The sequence below is a fragment of the Ictidomys tridecemlineatus genome, chromosome 10, assembly GCF_052094955.1.
Source record: "Ictidomys tridecemlineatus isolate mIctTri1 chromosome 10, mIctTri1.hap1, whole genome shotgun sequence".
NCBI classification, from domain to species: Eukaryota; Metazoa; Chordata; class Mammalia; order Rodentia; family Sciuridae; genus Ictidomys; species Ictidomys tridecemlineatus.
Window position 1 is genome coordinate 41,879,139 of NC_135486.1, and position 7,236 is coordinate 41,886,374.

A 7,236-nucleotide genomic window follows, 5' to 3' on the forward strand; every position below is an offset into this window, starting at 1 on the left:
TGGGTCAAAGGCATTAAGACCCATCACTCACTTATTTAGTGATTCCCCCTCCCCATCTTTTTAAAAAATTGCCTCCCTGTCCTTTTCCTAGGTAGTCATGGCCCTAAATGAAAGTCCTTCCATCCTTTCTCTTCTGTTCATTGTAACTAGTTGGTTAAGTGGATTCCAGGCTCCTTTTATCACCTTTCTCTTTCTCTGAAGACAACTTATGCATTCTGGACTCTAAATTTAGATTAGGAATGGGGAGGCATGGGAAACGAAGTGTCCCAGCTTAGACTAAGCTTGAAACCTACATTTGACTAAGTAATACTGAATATTACATCAATATTTTGAAGCTTGTTCTATTACTCCTTGACTATAAGGTTATTGATCTGAAATCTTTTAAGGAGGAGAAATGAGAAGCAGAGAATTATTGGGGGTATTCCAATATCATTGGTTTTGCTTCCTTTGGTTTAAACAGCAATAAAACTATCTGCTAAGGCTTACTGTATTCACACTGTCCAGTTTTGTAGACTCAGTTAGTAGCTCATGTCCAGCTTACAACCTGACGTCTGTTTCTTAAATTATTGGCCTCTTTTTGAATTATAAATTGTAAATTACCTGGACAGGACTAAAATTTAAAATTAGAGAATCAGAGTTCTGTTCTATTTTTGTTTTAGGGGGAAAAATCTGATCATTGTAGACAGATGGTGGAGTTTACACCTTTTTTTTTTTTTTTTTTTAAAAACCCACAAACAGGAGCTTTTAGAAGCCTAGTGCTAAAATCACATAAGAATAAAAATTAAGGAAGAAAAGATGGAATTTAGGAGATCATTTTTAATGCATTTTAGATATTTTATAATTCTGTACTATGACAACTGAATTGTCTCAAACCCAGAGGAGCCAATCTATAAATTTTCCAAGAGAAGAATTGGATAATTTCTGAACAGAAAAGACAAAACATTTAATAGCTAAAAACGCAATGTGCATACTCAGAATAATGAGAATTTTTATCCCATCTATGTGTGACATATCAAAGTGCATAAATGCATTCTACTGTCATGTATAATTAATTAAAACACATGAAAAATTTAAAAAAACCCCACACCTACAGCACATGTAGAAATCAAAGTGCATGTAAGCAAATGAAATGGACGTCACTGGACAGAAAAAATGGTTTAATAGAGCTACTCAGAACAAAGGCTTACCACTGTTGAATATAGCATCTATAGAAATGGGAGCACATATAATAAAAGAAAGGACTAAAATGGAAATCAAAACATACCTAGAACAAGAATTTTCAGATTTTATTTTTAACCCACAGTCCCATCATTTTTACCTTTTAGCCCTCAGTTTGAATTCTATCCTTTGAGGATTTCTATATTTTCATTCATAAATTCTTATGACTCATTGAATCATTGTACCAAACATGCTTTGGAGATTTCCATTCATTTGAAGTGAAGATAGAGTTGGTGTGATTTCCCAATGTTGGAGAAATCGGGGGAGAGGTAGGGAGTGAGAAGTGACTGGACAGGAGCCAGGAGTGAGGTATCATGTCCTGGGAGGGTGGGGTTCATCAGCAATGGAGGTAAGCAGGAGACCATGTCATCCAAGAGGGTTTTGACTTCTGCATAAAAGACTTTCCTTTAAGTAGGTTGATTATGTAATTTATTGTTGAAACAGAGACACAGAGGGAGTGCTTTTAGTAATTATGATATGAATCAGACTTTCCTGGAGAAATTGTTGTAAATGGAGACATGACCTCAAGGTCACCTTCATATCATACATTCTGATGAGTGTGGCAGGTCCCTGGTATACAATGATTCTCCTTAGGATTTTCTTTTCTTTTTTTTTTTTTAAATTTTATGATGATGCAGAAATAATACACATTCAGTAGAAACCATACATTGCCTCTCGAATTATGATCTTTTTTCAGCCTGGTGAGATGCATTAGGATAATGTTATGATGCTGGGTACCGGCATCAAGCCACAGGTCCCACTTGGTCATGTGATCTTGAGATGAACAACCTATACTCTATAGTGTGCTGTGTTGCTAAGCAAGGATGTTTGGTAGGTTAGGTGTATTAAGTTCATTTTCAACTTACGACATTTCCAATTTGCCTTGGGTTTATCTAGATGTACTACTGTAAGTCAAGGGACATCAGCATTCTCAGTTGGACACTGGCCCTTGAAAGAGTGAAAACCAGCTTTTGATTTCTTTATTACTCTTACATCGCTTAACATGACTAGAGAGTGAGTCTGGCCAGTTCTGTTCCATTTTAAGAAAAAATTCTAGTCATTTTCTTTTCCTTTGACTTCTCGTTTGGACCATTCTGATCTTTCAATATTTTATGGAAGCCAGGCAGTAGCTTTCCCATCTTTGGGCTGAGAACTTCTCTACGAATTGTCCTCTTCCTGCAGGTGGGTGTGTACTGGACTGGGTTTTCCTCATTGGAAGTCCAAAAGGAGTTGTGAGCTTAGACATACAGAAGCAAAAAGCCCTGTCTTTCTTTAGGCCTTAGGGCTGCTGTAGACCTGAGCAAAAATAATTCTCTACGTGTGTCAATTTAGTTTATCTGGGTTCTGCCCTGAGATTTGAGTTCAGAGTTCCAACTGGTAATAAATTATTTCTTTTCCAAGCTTGTACATAAGTAGACAAACACTTGGGGAAACTTTCCACTGTAGCTTCCTTACATTTTTCATTTTAGCTCATAGTTTGATTTTCTTCAACATCCTGCCTAGAAATGTTGGGAAATATCAGAAACTTTTGGAGTTGCTTAAACTGTAGAAACCTGTAATTCTTCAGTGAGTTGCTTGTTCACATTGATAATGGCTCCTTGGTCAAAGCATATCACATGCCCAAACCTTTATTTGAATAGTAGAAAAATAAACTTTACAGTTTCATGGGAGAAGTCCCAAAATGACATTACAAAGGGGTTTGCAACCTGAAACTGAAGACTTTTCCTGGTCTTTTTATTTATTTATTTTTTTTGGTGTATTTTAGTTGTCAGTGGACCTTTATTTTTTATTTATTTGCAATGCTGAGAATCCAACCCAGTGTCTCACAAATGCTAGGCAAGTGCTCTATCACTGAGCCACAACCCTAGTCCCTTCTGATTTTTTTTTTAAGCTGGTCATCATTTGACCTATCACTTACAGAGAAAGGTGTACTAAAATCCCCTGATTGCAGATTGTTATTTTTTTCTTTTGTAATTCTGTCAAATTTTGCTTTATGTGTTTTAAGGATGTATTATTTTATAACTTTTTTGGGGGGGGGCAGAATTAAACTTTTTGCTATCATAAATTAGTTGTTTTTTCTCTTTGACTTCCTTGTTCCTTTTTCCTTCTCAGACCTTCCTTTTTATAGAAATATCCAGCTGCCTGAAGAACTCCATCTAGAAGTTTCTTAGAGATGGTCTATTGAAGGTGAAGTTACTAGTTTTATTTATCAGAAAATATTTGTCCTTATTGTCTCAAGATATTTTTGCTGCATATAATAGATTGATAATTTTCTCTCAACACTGAAAATACCATCCTGTGTCTTCAGATTTCTGCTATTCTTTGAGATTTGATTGGGAGTCCACTTTGTACTCTGTTGAATGTATTTTTCTCAAGGCTGCTTCTTTCTCCTTCTTACTTGTTTTTTGATGCTCTATATAATTTCACTATAATGTGAGGGGGTATGGATTTCTTTTCATTTTGCCTGTGTAGAATTCAGTGAATTATTAAATTTTTGGATTGCTGATTTTATTACTTTTTACCAATAATATTTTTCAAATATTGCCTTTGTTTTATTATTTCTCTCTTTCCTTCTAAAATTTAGTTAGGTATATTCAAGTTGCTCACTATTATTTAATTTTCCCCATGATGTCATTCATAATTTAAGAATTTACCTTCACAAACTCTAGGCATTATAAATCAAATAAAAGACTAACTGTTTAGTTTATTTTATATTTGAAATATCACATGTCATTGCTTTGAAGTCTTTGTTTTAATTATTATTATTTTTTAAAGAGAGAGACAATTTTTTAATATTTATTTTTTAGTGTTTGGTGGACACAACATCTTTTATTTTTATGTGGTGCTGAGGATCGAACCCAGGGCCTGGCACATGCCAGGCAAGCGTGTTACCACTTGAGTCACATTCCCAGCCCTATTTTAATTATTATTACTCTTCCACATCATTTTCTTCCTTTCTGCTCACCTGTACTCTCGACTTCTGAAAACTGTCTATGGATTCAGTGTATGTTGGTTGTTAGTATAAGGGATATTCATTTTAAGTCTTTTAAATCAAACCTCCCATACTGACATATCAGAACCACCCTTTCAAATTTATTTTATTATTGTGTGTGTTTGTGTGTGCATGTGCGTGTGTACATGTGTGTGCGTTTGGGTATGATGGGTGCATATGAGAATTATTTATCTCTCCGTTTCTTTTCATTAGAGAAAATCCATTCCATCAGGGAGGAAGAAGGCAAGGTAGGGGGAAAAAATTAAGATTTCTTTTTTACTTTGCTCACTGTTCCTCCCTGTAGGACAAGCGATGTCACTATTTAGGTGAGGAGAAAGCTTGACTTTCTTATGAAATGCATGTGTCAGAGAGTGGGGTGAAGGCAGAGCAGTTTTGCCAGTTCTTGCTTGACTCTCCATCAATTTCTGGGAACAGTCTGCACACAAACAAACATTGCTGCATTTCTATCTCCAAGAAATAAGCAAGTCACATCAGGTCTTTAGGGTCTTAGTTAGGCTTCCTCATCTGTGACTTGGTGCTTGAGTCAGGCTGGTGTAGACACAGAATTCTAAATCGGAGTGGAAAAAGTAGCCCTTCTCCAATCTTGTTGTTACTTGAGTGTCCTAAATAAAACTGACAGTTTGTCCTGTTTAGGTCAAGGTCATGCTTCTTCTTTTTCCTTCTATGAGATAATTAAAATGGTTTAGATAAAACATTTTAATTACTTCTTGACATATTAAAATATAAACAATTATATATGCTGAAATTATTTTATTTTTTGTTTGGTGTGGTTTTCAAATTTTTCATTGACTAATTTTCCAGCTTTTGATGATTGCTTTAAAGCTGGGACCAGATTTATTAGAAGTCCTTGAATTTTTGAAATTACTCTGTAAGATTTATTGAAATGAATACCTTCAATGCTCTATTCAATTTCTCAATCTATTTCCTGAAGAAAACTCTTAAAATCTTTATAGATAGAAGAAAAAGCAATCACCAAATCTAGCAAACAACATCCAAAGGGCAGATCACCCATGAGTAAAGGCACATAAAATACCCAGAGATAAAATGACCTGGCAGTATGCCCAGGATGGGAAAGCACAGATGCATCGTCCCCAATTGAGGAAGAAGCCATGTTCTTGAGGGCGCTTTACTCATCGATGAAATGTATACCTGTAATAAAAAATATCAAGGCTCCAAGATTCACCAAATAGCGCATTTGTATGTACACATTGAAAACAGGGAAAGTTGGAAGGGCTTATGAAAATTTATTTTGGAATATACAAATACATCAGAAAATGTACAACCCCAAACTTCATGAAATTCACATAGAATTTTGCATTATTTTTTTTAATCATTATTGATTTGTATATATGACCGCAGAATTCATTATAATTCAAATTACACAAATAAAGCACAATTTTTCATATCTCTGGTTGTACATAAAGTATCTTCACACCAACTTGTGTCTTCATACATGTACTTTGGATAATAATGTCCAACACATTTCTAGCTAAACCCCTGTCCTCTCCCTTCCCTTTCCACCTCTCTATCCTATCTAGAGTTCATCTATTCCTCCCATGCTCCCCCTCCCTACCCCACTATGACTCAGCCTCCTTCTATCAGAGAAAACTTTGGCATTTGTTTTTTGGGATTGGCTAACTTCACTTCTCCAACTCCATCCATTTACCTGAAAATGCCATGTTTATAGCAGCAATAGTTAAATTGTGGAACCAACCTAGATGCTCTTCAGTAGATGAATGGATAAAAAAAATATGGCCTGTATACATAATGGAAAATTACTCAGCTATAAGAGAGAATAAAATCATTTTTTCCCTAATTCACGCTCTGTAATTTATACAATATGAGAACAATGGCTTAGAAAGGCTAAATAGTTTGTCAGAGTTGATACAGGCAGTTTACATGGAGAGGTGCTTGTTCTTGAATAAAATTCCTCCAATTAGGACAACCACACAATAGTTCAGAGCTATTTTCTCAGCAATCCAACAACTCTTGGTGATACATAAGGAAGGAGGGCCTCAGATTCAGTTGGACTGTTCTTAACGTAGCTCTCAAATTTCATGTGCTAAAATTTAACTGCCAGTGTGATGGTACTAAGAGATGGATCCTTTCAGAGGTAATTAAGTCATGGGGGTATAGCCTTAATGAATGGGATCAAAGAATTATAAGAAAGCTTGAAGGGAGCACCCTAGACTTCTGTTATTGAAGAAATAGCAAAAAAGCACCATTTTGGAAATAGTGAGTCCTTGCCAGACACTGATTCTGCCAGTGCTCTGATCTTGAAATTACAGCCTCTAGAACTGTGAAAAAAAAATACACACATATATATTTTTTGCAAACTATCCAGTCTCAGCTATTTTGTTATAGTGGTATAAATGAACCAAAAATGTCGTTGAATTATGTGGTATACTAGCTTTCTGTTACAATTAAAAGCCCCTAAGATGTCAGCTTATTTTAGGCTTAATTTGGCTTTCAGTTTTGAAAGTTCTAGTTGATTGGCGTCATTGCTTTTAGGTTGGGGGCAAGGCAGCTCATTGAAGGAGCATATGACAGCAAAACTGTTCATCTTATGGTGAAGAAACAAAAAGAGGAAGAGAAATGGGACCCTTCTGTACCCTTCAAGAGCATGCCCTCGATGACCTGAAGACTCTTAATTGGTCCTGCCTCTTAAAACTTCTGCCATTCCAGTAGCACTGAGTTGGGGACCAAGTCTTTAATTCATGGGCCTTTGGGGGACATTCAAGATGTTAATGATTTTTTTGTTGTTGTTGTTGACATCTGCTATGTTAACAAATGTGAGGAAAGTGATTGATATTTGCATATGAGAAAGTACACAAATAATTCATTGTTCTGTTTGTTGGATTTTTTAAATCATAAAATGAAAAAGCAAAGTACAGAATATAGTAAATTTACCCTCATATTAAATCCATTGCTCCTCTGAATCATATATTTTTAATCAAACCAGATCTATCTCAGAATTAAAGAAGAAATAATTTAATTTGTTTGAG